We start from the raw sequence: 17,221 nt of genomic DNA on the forward strand, positions 1-17,221 counted from the left end.
GGTATTTATTATTTGAGTATTGAAACACTGTTATCATTTTCTAAAATTAAACAGAAGGGAATCTGAACTGAAATTTGATAAGCCTTCAAAAGGGGCTGTATTGCCAAGGAGACATGAATCCTGCATTTCAGTAAAACCCCAAAGGACCGAAAGGAGTCTGGATTCTTCTTTGTTTGCGTTGTATTTATCTTATGCATCAGGTTTCTGTGGTTACTTCTGGAGAGCAAAAAGGATTTATCCCCTCCTCACCCTTTTTGTCTTCTGACAGGCCTGTGGGGTTTGTCTGGGCCCAGTTTGTGCCTTTCTTTGAGCACAAATTGCTGATCAGCCATCATAATGAACAGGATGTAGAAAGATGCAGTGATATACTTACAGATCCACATGTCCCCAGCTTAGTTGGAGGCTGGAACTGATGGATGAACTCTTGAGAGAGGAATAAAGTTTGCTGAATATACCTAGATGACATAAACATGCTTTATTTCTTTAGATAACTCAATAGTACAATATATGAGTGATGGGGCAAAATAGAAAATGGAAAGAAAATTCTTCTGGGTATTTGTAGTACCTAGATTTGATTTTGAACTCAATCCCCACATGCTTGCTAGATGGTCTGTCTTAGTTTTTGTCTGAATGACCTTTGAAGGCTTGAATATCCTGGACCCTTCAGAATCAGGTTTGGGGCTGCAATCCTCCCTCTCTGGAGGAAAAATAATTTCAGAAAGAGCTGGAACAGAAGAAAGATTTGTTATGGCTTGTAGATTGGGTGATTTATCCAGTTTGGAAACAACGACAAAAGCACTCTCTCCTGTTTCCCCAGAATAAGTCTGAATGGTGGAGAAAATTAGCCAAGTTTTTTCAATTCTTTTTTCCCTCTAATTATTATTATTGCCAGCTCAGCCCCATCATTCGACTACACTTAGGAGATTAATTTTTTTTTTATTTTTTTTTTTTTTGTCACCCTGCAAAGTACTTTCTAACAATACTTATTAATTTTGCTGGAGGAGTGGCCCAAGTAACTGGAGTATTCTCCTGTTCTGTCCTCCCACACACGACTCAATCTTCCCCCGTGCTCATGGAGGAACAGCAGCCTCCTCTTTCATGCGTCTGTGCTAAAAGTGGAAAGAGGATTTGACTTAAAGGCACACTGACAACTGGTTTAAAATCTTGAGTTAATTTGGTGTCAAAGTAAATTTTTTTAATAAAATTTGAGGGTTTCGTTAGAGTGTCGAGAGAGTGAGAGATCTGTTAAATTAAAAGAGAATTAATTATTCCCAGCCATTACTGAAAATACAAACACAACCTGGCTGCGTTAGAGCAAATGAAATTGATTTTAAACAAAACTGAACCTGACCATTCTTGTTTCACCACCTGCTCTGTAGCACTGACAGCCACCCTTCTCCAAGGCACTCTGGCTACTCCAAACTTCACTTCTTGTTTGACAGAATTAAGTATTAATCTGGCCACTTTTTGAGAAAGCTGAACAATAACCCTGTTTGCTCAGACTGTCTCAGCTGATTAAGTCTTGCTTCCAAACTGATTGGGAAGACACATGAGGGTGACAAGCTTTTGTCTTGTAGAGATCCTCATGTTCAAAGTCTCTAAATTCTCATCTCTCTCTTACCACTCCTGTTTCTCCATCTAAGCAGACACAAACCTAAACAGCAAACCTGAAATTTAGGAATTGAACAGAAAGCTCTAGCTTTTCTCTTCCCAAAGCCCTTCAAATATTTCTGGCATGTTTTTCTTAATCTGCCACTTGATGTTACCCCTTTCCTGCTAAAAGATATTAGAATACAGGTTTTGTTGTTGTTTGTTTTTCATGAAAAACATACTATTAGATCCATTCACACAGAAAACCAACACAGCAGTAAAGGCAGAGTAGGGGGTTGCTAAATGCTGATGAGAGCTGAGGCAAATTAACCAGGTATGAATATGCTGCTCTATTCTTTGGCTTGGAAATCATTGCTAACAGGCTTCAAACCTGCTCTCTCACGGCCTATAACAAAGACAGAGAGGTGCAGAGGAATGTAATTAATTCCTCATTGGCTCTTCCTTGCCTCCATAGCTGCACAAGAAAGGATGGTGTGAGACTGATTCAGCTATTCCATTAAAAACAAAGAGAGATGGTGAAATGAAACCTTTCCTGGTGGGTTTTTCCAGCCCCAGAGTGGCTCTTCAGACCACACAGAGACACAAGCCTTGCTCAGGGGGTGCTGTGAGGTGGCCAAGGCATCAGTGGGGCACGTGGAGAGGCACAAGGCAGCAGCAGTGCTGGGACGTGCAGGACAAACCCCTGGCTTGGGAACCCTACCAGCACATTATCCAGCTCTCCTCAGCCTCCTCCTGCATAGAAAAAGGGAGAGATGGTCAAGAGATGTTATCCACGGAAAGAGTGGGCAGAGGAATTTAGAGGAACTCAGAGGATGGCTTAGGTTGAGCTCATGGCACCCTGCTGGCATAACTATAAAGTCAGTGGCCATCACATCAAAAGAGCTCCAAGACACCTTGGAATTTTCATCAAGGCCAGGCTTGCCCCTGACAGAAGTGAGAGCTGTGCTCCTTGCCTGTGACAGTACTCACAAGCAGATACAATCACTCCTGGTGGGGCATTTCACAAAAACATTTTCTGTCAGCACCTTTTTAAATATTAAGCAGCGAGATCTGCTGGCTGCCTCTCCGGAATTGCTGTTTCTGACACTGGTGATCCCAGTGTGGCAGCAGAATTCAGCAGCCAAACCCTGCCTCTCAGCGAGCGGCTTGCAGATGTGGATTTTAATTAAAAATATTTAATTTTCAGCTCTGAGCTCCATTTGCTCTACCTGGCATTACAGAGTGAGTGGCGCTCATCACACAGACCGCTGCAGTGTTGCTGTGTGGAAAGCTCAAGCCTATGGCAGCTCCATGAAATGGCCCTGCTGAGCCCTGTTTTGTGTTCAGCCATAACAACCAAAAGAGAGCTGAAAAAAAATGAAAAACATTTGGGGCTCAGAACCTGCCTTATACTGGAACAATTCCCTCAGAGATTAGCAATATGGAAAGAGCACCTTTCTAGTCCCACCAAGACACATCCCTGTAGAACCTCTTTATTGTTTTTCATCTGCAGGAGGCTGAAAACTCTAGGCATTGCTCACTTCGAGGGGAAAAAAGTTAAATTTAAATTGGCACCTCAGGCTTGTATCACATCCACAACTATCTCCAAAGCCCCCCTCATCCTGTGGCCATTTTTCCTTGAGATGAGATGCTGCATTCCCAGAGCTCCAGCAGCTTCCCAGGATGGACCTCTCATGGTCCAGTGGGACCTTACATAGTTCCTTCATTGTCCTATTTTCCTTGTAAAAAATAAGTTAAGACAGTTGTTCAGTGAAAAGCTGCTGTTCCACTTGTTATTACTCATCATTTAATTTGCCTCTTTTCAAGTTATTTAGTGAGCAGCATTATATACTTTATATACTTATATATATACTTTATATATATTTTCCCTAGTAGGTTTCTACATCTACGACTTGAATGAATGAATCCTTAATTGACATTGTGGAACAGGATTTAGTTCCTGCTCATAAAAAATGTTCTCCCTTTGTCCTCTGATTGTCCCCTGCAAGCAACATACAGAGCATTCTTCCACATATAAACACTTCTTCAGAATTCAGCAGGGAATTTTCAGCATTTTGAAAGTCCTACATTATGGCTGATAAATAGCTGAAAACCAATTTTATGTTTAGGTCCCAGTTTTTTAGGGAATGTGGAGGAAGCATGTGGAAGAAAGGGCAGAAAGCAAGAAAAATACTCCAGGGCAAATAAGCTTCTCTATATTAAATATCCAAATATAATATACTGGATTTTGATGTATTTCTAATTATTGTGAATTTTGATTGTGAATTTTGATTATGAAAAATATTTTGAAATATTATTGCACTTTTTATATCTTGTTTTACTTCCAGTTAGGAGATTCATAGGAGAAATAAGGAGTCCTACACCCTCTAAAGAAACTCGTGTTAGAGGGCATGTACAAGTCAGTGTCTGCAGTGCCAGTGAGAGCTCATCCCCAGTGAAAGACTTTGTGAACTGTTTGTGGGAAGGACAGTACATGGTTACATGGCACCTGATGCAAGGGAGGCATGGCATATGACCCTTACTGCAAACGGAAAAATAAACATCAACAAGACAGATTGAAGAACACATCAGAAACAGTAAAAACAAAGTTAAAAATAATCACTGGTAACATTTAGCCCGGAGTGCTTTTCGCTTTGTTATTCTATATTGACAATCCCACCTACAAACGGGTCTCTAAGACTTTTTGACTTGCAGACAGCCTGGTTTGCTCTGCAGACCCCCATGTATCCATTGTCACCCGTGGGAGGGCCTCAGGGACTTCGCTGCGCTGCATCTTTGGGGACGGATCAAATGGCTCCCAGACGAGAACAGAACCAGACATTTTCCAACCAAATACCTCTCAGGTCACTGAGCAATGCTCTGGTGGCTCTGCCTCGCCAGCAAATGCCCACGCTGAGGCACGTCAGTGAGTAGCTTTGCCTGAGGAGCCTTCCTGCCTCCTCCAGGCTTTCTGGATGATGGCAGGAGGGACGTGTGCCCTGCTTTGGCCGGTGCCAGCACGGGCCAGCGAGCTGGCAGCAACCACTGACACGGGCTGGGCACGGGCTGAGAGCCCAGGCTGGGAACACAGACACTGCCACCACACACAGAGGTTTAGACCCACCAGAACCACTGCTGAGGAAGTTAGAGAAGGTGCAGGTGGCTGAGGGAGAGCAAAGGAGGAGAAGAAAGGCTCCCCTGATTGACACAGCTCCACGGTCACTGCTGATGAGCACTACCAGACATGGCAGGGCACGAACACAAGGAGTGTTTGAAAGGAGTTTCAAACTGGGCTTGGGGGTGAATTGCACCAGCCTGTTGCTGCTGCTCCAAAGTCCCAGACACAAGAGCCCCCGTGCCAAATATAAAGCCAAAACAAAGCCCAGTCCCTGATTACAACAACTTACAGCCTTGGGACATGCAATTATTCATTCAGATGAAGCTTTATGTCAAGAGCTACTGCTTTACAAGACAATTGGGTATTGCTGCAGATGACTGCCACAGCAAGGACATTTAGGAAATCTCTCAAAATCACCCTGTGAGTGCTGCCATAGGATCCAGAGCACAGCTGCTTCATCACTCTGTTCCGGGCTGTCATGTCGAAGGATAACAAAATAATGTCAGGCAGTTGTTTCTACTCCATGGAAATGAGCTGTGTTACCTCCACAGGGGGATAAATCTCTTCTGTAGCTAAACCAGACAGGCTTTGCAGGACACCAAGCCCTCATCCCCCGCCATCTCAAGTGACAGACTGGACACTGGAAATTATGCCATGTCCCATGATCCACACTACAGGATCCCACAAAGACCCTCTGACTACTGCTTTTCTTTTCTTGTGTCTGGAGGAGTCCACCAATAGTGATGGATTGGGTGGGCAAGGCCTGTCAGAGGACACTTTGGATGTCAGACAGCTTTCCTATGCCCTCTATGTGGCTCCAGAACATGAGCAAAGATGAACTTTTGTTGTCATCTTGCTCAAGTCCCTCTACATGAAAGTCTCCAGGCTGATTTCTGAAGATCCTTGAAGCAGTCAAAGAGAAGTATACCAAGGTGTCAGACGTAGAAAAAACATGTCAAAGCAAGAGCATTCCCTTTCCCTTTCTCCTCTTGTCTGCCTCAACACAGTCAGTGGTTTCAACATCTCTCCTTCCTCACCACCCATGAGGAACAGACCATGGACCAGCAAACCCAGAGAAGGGCAATTCCTGCCCAAATCCAAGCAGTTTCTCCTTCCCCAGTCAGAAATTGCATGAGTTTATGGTAATGATGTTCTGCATGAACTTGTTCTCCAAACAAGGACCAGCTTGTCACCAGACAGAAGTGGAAAAGGGTCAACCTTTCCTGCCCTTTCTGCACATAACAATTCCTCCTTTCAGGGGGGAATGACTTGAAATCTCCAGTTATCAAAGCCTGTTTTCCAGAGTGACACCTCCAGACCCAGGCTCCTCCTTTCCCTTTTTTAGCCTATGAACAAGTCCTTGGTGTTTTGGCCAGGCCTCTTCTCCAATGCAGCTTCTGTCCTCAGGAAAAGAAAAAGGAAAACAAAAAAAAACAACATCTGGAGGGGGATTAAAAAAAGAAAAATCTGTGCTTTTTTGGGGGAAAGTTCTGCAAATATTATATGCCTCCTCTTTCTTTTTTCATTCTATTTCTTGTATTTTTTTCCCTTCTTACATTCACACAAGCAAAACAACAAGAGCGTCCTCTGATGAATGTGGCAGATCGCCATGGTTACGGTTCAGAGATGCAGCAAAAAGCAATTATGGTGGGACAGAGTAGAGAAAAAAAGAAAAAAGAATAAAAAAAGAAGAGAGAAATGCACCTCTTTGTCAGAATTTCAGAACAGCTGTAATAACACTTCTGCACCCCAACCACTGCAAAGTAACTGAAATATTGTGGCATGCTAAATGCCAACGCATTAAATACCAGGATTTCAATGTCACATTATTTAAAAAGACAGGAAGCATTAATTTCCAGCTGCACTTTCAGCTTGTTAAATCATCTAGGGGGAATAGGGAAAAAGGAGCAAGTCCATGGCACAGGGCCTCACATTTTGAGGTGTGAAATAAAACACTGTTCAGCAAGGCAGTGGAATGCACTTGTAACAGATTTAATCTGACAGCAGCTGCGGTTTCCTATTTAAGCTTTGTGTGATTTATTTTTCCCCTTGGTGTTGGAGCTCCTGGAAGAGAAGGCAATGCTCTCCTGACCTTTCCTAGTCAGAGGATCTCAAAGCACTTTACCCCCGTGCATCCAGCGTTGCTGCCTGTGATGGGCAGGGGAGGTGGGCTCTCATTTAAGTGTGCTCACAGAGTGGGTGAGACCTGCTCAGCTCTGACCAACCAAGGGTCACAGGTGGTTTGTCTTGGCTTGGGCTTCTGCAGTGACTGGAAGAAGAAGGCAATTCTCCTTTTACATGCTACTGTTTTAATATTATATTGAAAATAAAAGCTGCATGTCACAGGTTGGGATTATCTAACTTTTATATCTCTGCAGGTAATAAAAAAAGATTCACCTCTCCTCTCTTCTATTTAATCGTGATGGTTTCCATCATTGGTCTAACAGATCTATTTTTGGTGATAACAGCAGCATAAAATATTTCCCTTCCTTTTCATACCTGTTGCATACTTGCAGCCTCCAGCTGTGTCTTCCTGGCTATGAATCACACCAGAGATGAGATCCTGCTGAATTTTAGACCATGGAAAGAGGCATAAGGTGAGAAATGACTAAAGTGGATCTGTCTCTCATCCTGTTCACCAAGATGTTCTGAAAATTGTAGTGCCAAAGGGTAGAGGGAATCATGAAAGGAACAAATGGTGCTGTGTTTGGTATACTTGGGAGTAACAAAAACAAAGGATGGACAGAGTGAAAAAACAATGAATAAACAAAACAGCCCAAACAGGACAAAGACTAAACACTTCACAGGTTATTTACCTCTTTTCTGAATGTTCCCTTCTGGTTTTGTCTCCTGTCTCTTCCTCCATCTGACCATAAGATCAAGCTCCTCCATCCAGCCAACATCAACTCAATCAAAGGACCGAGACAAAAATTAGGTTTCCCCATCATGGAAGAGGTCCCCTGTTCCTCTCTTCTTCTTTCTATATTATGCCCAGCAAAATCAAAGCTCCAGACTTGCTTCCTCACAAAAGAAATCTGAGAAAACCTGTGCATGAGAAGACACTAAATTTGAAGGAAAAATGAAGTATTGCCAAGTCTTGTGGTTATATATCACAAGTCTATTGATATTTTGACTTTTTTAATTGCTTTTTATAGCGCTGTCTTCTAAAATCAAAAATCATCATGAACCTCTTATGAGAACAGCAGAGAAATCATGAATAATAGAAAGAAGGGACTGCTAAAGGTTTAGCAGTGAGAAGGAGCCTAAAAACACCCAGAGCTAGAAATTGTCTTGCTTTGTAAAAGCAATTAATGATTTAGACAAATCTGTTGCAACTTCTCAACACTGGGATACATCATGTTAGATAATGTATTTAGGAAGGACTGAGTACTGGGGTATCACAAAAAATTTGTCATAGGAGAAAAGCTCTGTGGAGTGAATCTGAGACCTAATATTGCAGGTCATGCCTTTACTGACTTCTGCAACAGAAGTCTCAAGGGCTAAACCAAACCCCAAAATGAATGCTCCTCTAAATCCAACATTTGGATGCACAGGGAAGCTGTAGGGTCTCAGAGAATTCCACTGCTAATGCATCCTCAAGGCTTTTGTTCTGTTAGCACTGGAAATGTAAATCTGAAAACAAACAGTAAAATTTACCTCCAGTTTAATTTTGTATTGGAAAAAAAAAAAACAAAACAAAAAAAAACCAAAGAAATGAACAGCCTCAGTTTCTCTAGGCAACTCAAAAAAAAACGTAGTGTTTAAACCCATCAAAGCATTTTTCTATACATAAAATTGAAAAGGAAAACAAAAGGCCATTGGAAACTCTTTTCCAATTAAATTCAATTTTGGTCCAGAATCACTTCTACTGTTAAACTCTCAGGGGAATTATCAACAACCCATACTCCAGGAAGGTGGGGTTAATCCTTCCCTTGACAATTTACACCTTTGGAGGTTTGGTTTCCGCTTCATTTTCTCCTGTCTCTGAGCAGCTCCCAAAGCAGAGGTTTAGTTTAGGTTTAACCAGCCTAAGCAGTGGGGCAGGCTGGGGGTCTCTCAGGACTTCAAGGGTCCCAGGGCAGCAAACATCAGAGCCAAAGCCAGGCTTGAGGTACCAAACAGGAAGGGGGGCAAGGCAGGTGAAACAAGCTCAGTTTCTATGTCAGACTTCAGGTGAAAGCAGAGAATGTTTGCAAAAGTGTGTCAAATGATGAGGAAAAAAAAAAAAAATAAAAAAAAAAAAAGGCTGTTTTAGGAGTTTCAAAATCCACTTCTCTTTCCAAGAGAGGCAAGACAGCAAAGCCTGGAAACCTTAAAAGTGAGTAATTTAGGAAGCTCTGTTTTTGAACATGGTGATAGCCCTGAACCCACCATGGAGAGCTCCAAGAGGGAAGGATCATTAAGGTGAATGAATTCCAAGCTGCAGCTTCAGACCCAGCCCTGCAAGTGCTGAACTACCCCAAAACCAGAAGGATCTACAAGCACACTGAGCCATTTCTGTCAAACACCCTGTGTGCCCAAAGGGGAACATCCCTAGAGATGGAAAGCAGATCAGAACAACCAAAAGTGCCCCAACCCTCTGCAGCAGTGAGTGCCATTGCCAAGGCATCCTTTGTGCACTCGACATTTATATGAGAGAGAGATAAAAGAAGGAAATTTAAAACAAAGGTTTCATTGCAGATTGCTACTCTGCCATTGCTTTATTATTTGTTATTTTCACATGTCAGATAGCTGGACTTGCAAATAGCCTTAATTAGAAATGCAGATTGCACTGGGCCAGAACACAGTGGACACTTTCACTCCAACAATCCTGCTGGGAAAACACATGACCAGTTTTCTAAGAGACAGACTGAAAGTCAAAGTTAGCTTCATTTTTAGGCTGTGTCCTGTTCATAACCCAGCAGCTGTGAATAATTCTTCATTCTTAAAGAATTTAAAGGAAGAACTGTGTTTCCAGTAGGAATTCCCACTGAAAGAGGTCTGCAGCTCCTTGTAGTGGTTTTATGTATTGAGGTAGAATCAGACATGACCAATCCTGAACTTGAGAGCTGCAACCAGAAAACCAGTGTGTTGTCTCAGACCTGACAACAGGCTTTAATACTTGAAAACTTGTCTCCCTGCCCACAGCTGAGATTAGTGTGTCAAATAAAAGGTGTTACCTTTCCTCACATCCCTTGGCTTGTTTACCAGCCCTCCTCCTAAGAGGGACCTCTCCCTCTGAACTTCATGATACAAAAGCAGAGCTACCAGTTCCTGGAATAAATGGCCATTTCAAATCCTACTGACCATTTGATGTTTTGCAGGTGATTTCTTTGAGATTGGCCCATTGCTTCATTTGATTTTAGCAGTGCCTAAAATCCTCCATGCGTTACTCGAGATGTGACTGTTTTCTCAGCTGGTGCTTTCCAATCATTACCAAGTCAAGAAACAAGCAAAAATGGACTAAAATTAAGGATGAAAATAAGATGTTTCATGTCATCACACACACTTCATTACACAGGACACTCACCAGAAGGATAAAAGCTGCTCCAGTCCAAGTGAGGTTCACTGTTTGCAGGCAGAAGCTCCTGGATGTTTGTACTACTGGACATCAGGTGGCAGAGCAGCAAGATGGGTCCACAACACAGTGAAGTCCCAGCTTAGCCTGAAGACCAAATCTGGAAAAACAGCACTAAGAAAGAGGCTGTAGAAATATATGTCTAAAAAAAAAAAAAAAGGTTGCCTGGAATGACAGGCTATGGATATGGGCAATACTTTTGCTTTTGTTAAGTGTTTATTAATCATTGTGACTTTGTTCAGTGTTCACTGAAGAAATGTAAATATTTCACTAAAGACAAAGATAAAAAGTGTGCAGCTGGTTTCAGATAAACCATTAAACCTGTGAACCTGAAGGGAAATATGGATGTACATCCAAAAAAATCTGGTGTGAAGATCAAGCCCATTCTCAGACTCACAATTATACAGAAATCCCCATCTTCATTGGTAATGTTTTTGAATGGGTTTGTGAGTGGCAAAAAAACAAATCAGCAATCTGCTCAAAAGGATGCTATCATGGTTACAGAAGGCCACAACTTGATCCCAAGACATGTCATAGCTGTCTTGTGTGGCTGGACAATCTGGTCAGATCCATTTCAGGAGGAGTTAACCCTGCTGCATCTCCAGCTCCTCAGACATTGAATTCACACAGCAGAGGTGTGATTTGATGCTCTCAAGTAAGGCTGAAATTCAGGTGAGAACTGGTATCCTGACTTTATCTAATTTGCACCTGAGCTGATATAATTTTGGAGCCATGAATCAGAGTTTTAAATGTAAGGGACTGAATTTCAGACCTGAACCTGGTCAATCACACCTTGTAAATGTGTCATTTAATGCAACGACTGTGAGAATTGGCAGGTGGACAGAGAATGAGAAGAGAATTAGCAAATATTTAAAAAAAAAGAAAAGGTACAAGACTTTCAGCATGGAAAAGAGAGCTGTGAGAGAAAGCTCAAGGACCCAGAATGGCCTTCATGCTCTGAAACACTTCCCCTTCCACAAGGCTTTAAAGGAAATCTGTGACTTTGAAACTTTCCCCACCTATTTATTATTTCCATTTGTTTGTCCAGGGAGGTCTGTTGAGAGGATGTGCTTGAATTGTGATGTCACTGAAATCCTGACCTTTCTGACAGCTCCCAGCTTCCCGTCAGCACCGTGTCAGGGCCAGGATTGGCACCTTCCAGCCTCTGCTTCATCCAGCCTGCAGCACAGTAGCAACTTCTTTAAAATCAGTGGATTCTTTCTTTTTCACTGCATCACAATGGCACCTGTGCAGGTATTTTTAGAGGGGGGTGCTCCACCTCAGCTCTGGAGCTGCTCAATTCAGGTTAAACAGAACTGGGCTTATTTATTATAACTCCATTTCAACCCAAAACCAACCAATGACTCAACTGCTCCTCTCTGTTAATGCAAAAATTAAGGGGTTAAACATTTATTCCCTTCAAGTCAATGAAAAAAACTCTTTTTGCCTATGGTGGGAGTAAAATGCCATTAAAGTCTTCTAATACTGCTTCTAAGAAAAGGTTTGGGTGGGAAGGATAATTGTTGAGAATTTTTTTTCTATGATATCTTACATTGACTTACTGTCAGAACTATTGCACTGTTACAAAATATTTTCCAAAGTCTTGCAATAAAATGTAGCTGGAGATGTAAATAAAACATATAACTACGTTTGTGACTTTCCAATTTAGAAATGGCAAGAAGGTCTCAGCATTTCAGAGCAATGTATAAATTTCTATCACAGTACTTATTATCAGGTTATGAACTCATTTTATCCTTATAAGTGTCTCAAATGTATACACTCCACTAAATTTCACAAAGTATTAGGTCTAGGTGAGGGTTTTAAACAATGTTTTTCAGATATTTGGATCCACTTAAATTGCTCCAGTGGTGCTGATGCATCTTGGGTGTTTTATAGGGTCAATTTTACAGGGAGAGAATTTTATGTGAAGTAAGGAAATTTTAGACACATGGAAAATATGAGCAGCCACAAGTTAACATCAGTGTCAGAAACATGTCTTCAAAAATGTACTCAAGAAGCCAAAAATCTCCACAGGTCAGAGTCCAATGGAAATTACATGAAATGCAAGTGGAACTGGCTATGAGCAGCTTAAGAACATCTTTACCTCAGAGTCCAGGACCAAGACATTTCAGGTTGCTCATGAAAATCCATCAGGACAAGGTCTCCGTGTGACATCATTTAGCATTTTCAAATGTTCATTTGACAAAGTTCTGAAAAATACTTTCCCTGCTTGATCAAGAGAATATGTAAAGGGAAAATTTAAATTATACTCTAAAAACTATTCATTTCCATGGACTATGCCAGCAAACCTGCACAGTTCTCTCTCTCTAGACAGGACCAAAGCTCTGCCCCTGGTGCTGAGCAATTCTCTTTTCCCCCTCTCTGGGAGCATCCAGACCCATTTCTTTTCCAGGAACTGCTCAGGACTCTGAAGTCTCCCTCTGCCACCATTCCCTGCTCCCAACATGACCCTGTAAATGATCCCCAGCAAGCACCCAGCTACACAACTCAGGCAGGCAAACACCAACCTATGGAGAAACCCTAATTTCAAGGCAATGTTGAATTTCTCCCAGCAGGAGATGCAAAACTCTTCTCTCAGCTAAAAACATTGATTTTCTCATACTAGAAAATCTTCCATTAGCTTCTATAAATAAGAATTAGCCAGTACTAAACTATCATATCCCTGTGTGTTAATAATTTCTTTTAAATTCACATGATTTTGGATATCTTCCTGTCTCTAACCTTATATTTACTTCTAATCTGTGATTTCAGTGTTTTAATATTTCACAAGGAAACCTGCAAACAAGGTTTCAAACAAACTATATTACTGCATTAATGACCTCAGTAAATGTTTATTTACATCAAGACAAGAAACCAAACATTCTTTCCCTTAGGTCTCTTCTATGAAGCAGGAAAGAAACTGTTTACAATAATGAAGCATTTCTTCTTCAGTGTGGCTTTTGTCACTTTTCCAAAAGCACAACACCTGATCTAAGGCACCTGGCCAGGGATTGCCCAAGGCATCAAGATTTTACTTCTAAAAATGAACATTAAACTTCAAAGCCACTTGATCAGGCAGCTTTCTCAAGCTTCCAGTTTAATCTAAAACTCTGTGATTAGGTGGCACACTTGCATAAATTTGGTCCCTAAATATTAGAGACATAACAGGTTTCCAGTTCTTTTTTCAGAAAAGTGACTTCAGTTGGACAAATTTTCAAAGTGTACTTTCAAGCTTGTAATTCAGATATTCATGGACTTGATCTAGTGGTTGGAGTAGGAGAAATAACCCTCAAACAGTAAAGGACAGTGCAAAAAACCAAAACAAACCAAAACCCAAAGACACAAGATTCAAACAACAGGTTCTTTTACCAATGAGAAAATATTTTTTTCTCACCATTTCACACAAGGCCAGATGTGAATGTGTTTGGTATGTTGAGCAAGGGGTATTGGGTGACAACCATCCTTAACTACGTTGGACTTGAAAAACTGGAGCAGAGAAATGTTCTGTGTCTATTTCTGGCAGCCCTATGGGACTGTGTTTTCTGTCCCAAGCCCTGACCTCGTCAGAGGTTCCATCCATTTGGAAAGCAGAGATAAAACAAGTGCTCAGCGCTGTAGTTTGCAGCACAAAACATTGGTGATGTTTCAGTTCACCAGGCTGCACTGTGGTGGTTGGGGAAGGAACCACTGGAGCCCTCCAAAAGTGAGTCATCCTCAGCTCCAAAGGATATAAATTCACTTCTCACAGCAGTGCTTGAGAGAAAGTTTTGCCCCATGAAGTCAGTCGTTGAATTTTCGGACAACAGGCTCCCTACCTGGGAGGGAAGCTGCTCTCAGCGCTGGTATTTTAACTTGTGGAGGATGGAAAACACGCTAGCAGAGAGTTTGTTTTGGCCCCACAATACAGGGATGGCTGAGCTCTGCATCCAGCAGAAGATTGTTGTTCCAACAATGGAAAACGGAAGGGGGGAAGAGATGAACTCAGAACAGACAGCACACCAAAGCCAAAACACACATTGCAGACATTTCTGCTGTGGTGGGATACACAGGTTAAGCCAAGTCAATGCTCTGCAAGTCTAAAAACTCACGCTCCAACAAGCATCAGCCCTCGGTAGACCTGGGCAGAGCAAAGGTTTTTACTGTGGCAAAGCGACCATTTGAGGGGAAGTGTGAGGTTTTCAACAAGTTGCTCCTAAGAAGATTTAATATCATATCTCCTCCTCTGCTGCATTGCCCTCTCACAGCCTACCCCTCCCAGGAGGCTGTGCAGAGTTAAATCATTTGGCTGCAAAACAAAGGAAGAGGAGGGTAAAGAGCAACTGAGGGAGCAAAAGATGAGAGAGGTGGGAAGACAACGGAGAGGCAAAGGAGAGTGTTCTCCCAGGGATGTGAGGGAGCTGCTGAGGGCAGCGATGGCAGAGAGAGCACACAGGAGAAGCCACTGGCATAAGCAGGTTGTCCTCCCCCAGCTCCACACATCAGTCACAGCACAGGGATGTCTGGAGCAAGTTCCTCTGGAAAACACAGGCATCCAAACTCACTGGTGGCAAAACCAGAGGCTGTGGCTCGGCCAGCTCCGTCAGTGGGAGCAAACACTGGTGTGTGCAGCCCTGACAGATTGCAGGGGGTGAAGGTGGCCAGGGGCTGTGTCCAGCTGCTGGCCCAGCCACAGGCAGGGGGAGGTTTGTCAAAGCAGCCCCATGGAGCAGGTCAGCACACCTGAGCATCTGCCTGCCCCTTTCCCCAGTGCAAGCACAGAACCAGCAGTGCCCTTGGACTGAGGTATCCCAACCTCTCCCTCCCCTAGCTGAACCTCAAGAGAGATAATTAAAGCAGAACAGTGGGGTATTTTTTTCCTTTTTCCTCTTCTAAACAAAGGGTGTGAATTGAGCTTTAGAAATATAAATTTCTTTACCCCAAACACAGAGGACAGGACTGTGTGCTTTAGCACTGCACATATCCTGGATTTTATACCTCACTTCCTTCTTTGCCTTCACTCCCTCTTTCTCTCCTTCCATCCTTCCCACTGGCACAGGCTGAAATCAGCCCTCCTTCCCCTCCATCCTCTCTCACACCTTTTCATGCTCTTCCCAAACCTGATCCAACATCCCAGCATCAGCTGAGTTCAAGCTAAAGCACTCAAATATACTACTGTGAATTGGATGCAAACTCAAGCCTGGGAATTCTGCATACCCTCCATGAATTTAGCTTATATCAACAGCAGTAGATATTTCTGTCCCTTCTACACAGGCACACACATGCTCCTGTTGCTCCCAACCCCACAGGCATTCCCCAAAAGCCATCTAAAATTATTGCAAATGCAACACCACATTATGGCTTCTAAAAAATTTAAAAAAAAAAAAAAGGAGTGAATAAAATAAAACACTATTACACTAATACAAAATTAAAACAAGATAAAATAAGATAAAAAAATAAAATAAATAAAAAGAAATAAATTAAAAATAAAATAAATAAAAATAAAAATAAAATAAAAATATAAAAATAAAAATAAAAATAAATAAAAATAAATAAAAATAAATAAAAAATAAAATAAAATAAATAAAATAAGAAATAAAATAAAATAAAATAAAATAAGAAATAAAATAAGAAATAAAATAAAATAAAATAAAATAAAATAAAATAAAATAAAATAAAATAAAATAAAATAAAATAAAATAAAATAAAATAAAAGTCAAGCTCTGGAGTACCTCCAGAGAGGAAAGCATCACATCTCAGCTAGTAAATAAGATGTTACTGTGAAGCTTGTAAAGCCAACGTTATTTCTCCTTTGTAAAGGCTCTACCTGCATAACATGAAGGGGGCTCAGTGACAGACACATTAAAACACCATTAAACTGTGAAATAGAACACAGTGTGAAAATAGATTTAACCTTCACAGCATATTGATCTCTACCCCGCGCCGTGCCTAAGTTCTTGGACAACTGTTTTATAATAGGTTTTACTTATTTTCCTGTTGCTATTCTGACTTCCTCAGAGGAGGGTGTTATTTCTAAAAGCTCCTGACAGCTAAGGGAAAAGTGGGCTTGTTTCTTAGTCATCGCTCAGTGCTCAAGCCTTGCTGCTGCCAGCTGCTCCATAAACAGAAATCAGTTTTGTGCAAGTGAAGGATGGGTCTGGGCAGCAGTGATTGCAGTGGGATGGGAGGAGGAGGAAGGGGAAGCGGAAAGGGAAGAGGAGATGGGCTGTTTGCGAGGACTCTGCTGAACAAAACTCTGCAGGATGCAGGCAACCAGGCTGAACCCAGAACGCCTCCTGGAAAGGACAGTGCCAAGATTTATTTAAGCGTGCAGGGACACGGACGCTGTTTGTGAAGATAGGTAAAATAATTGTGCACACATCTGCATATTCAGACGGGAAATCCTTCTGATGAATTGGCTGCCACAGATCACGCTGCTGCCAGCCAGGCCTTAGACTTTCACTGGGAGATAGGGATTTCTCACAGTGATGAGTTATGCCACAGGACCTCTGACCCACCCGTCACCTCCCTCTGACCATTCATCCATCTCCCAGAGCCTTATGCTAAGAGTTCAAACCCTTGCAAACAGCCAGGTATTTTTCTTTTTCACTTCAGTTCAACAAAAATGTTCCACCCGCCTCTCCACTAGGATTTCCTTTCTGACCACCCCAAAATAAACCCAGCCGGAACACAGGACAGATAATGTCCAGCCGCTTCCTGTAGCCCTGAACAAGGGTTTTGTAACACCCATGCACAAACTAAATGAATTTTTGGGGGCCGTGGAGGGGTTATATTTACGGAAATATTTCTGATGCCTTCCCCACTGCGGTCATCTGGCAAATTCTGGTCGGGCTGGAGATCTCTAAACACATGTGAAAGGGAGCCCATCCATCAGATATCCCTGACACGCTGCATAGAAACCAAACCTCTACACTGGCTGCTGGGCATGGCTGAAGCACCCCTGGAGCAGAGTGCTGGAG

The sequence above is a fragment of the Cyanistes caeruleus genome, chromosome 13 (assembly GCF_971803275.1).
Source record: "Cyanistes caeruleus chromosome 13, bCyaCae1.hap1.1, whole genome shotgun sequence".
In the NCBI taxonomy this organism is placed as follows: domain Eukaryota; kingdom Metazoa; phylum Chordata; class Aves; order Passeriformes; family Paridae; genus Cyanistes; species Cyanistes caeruleus.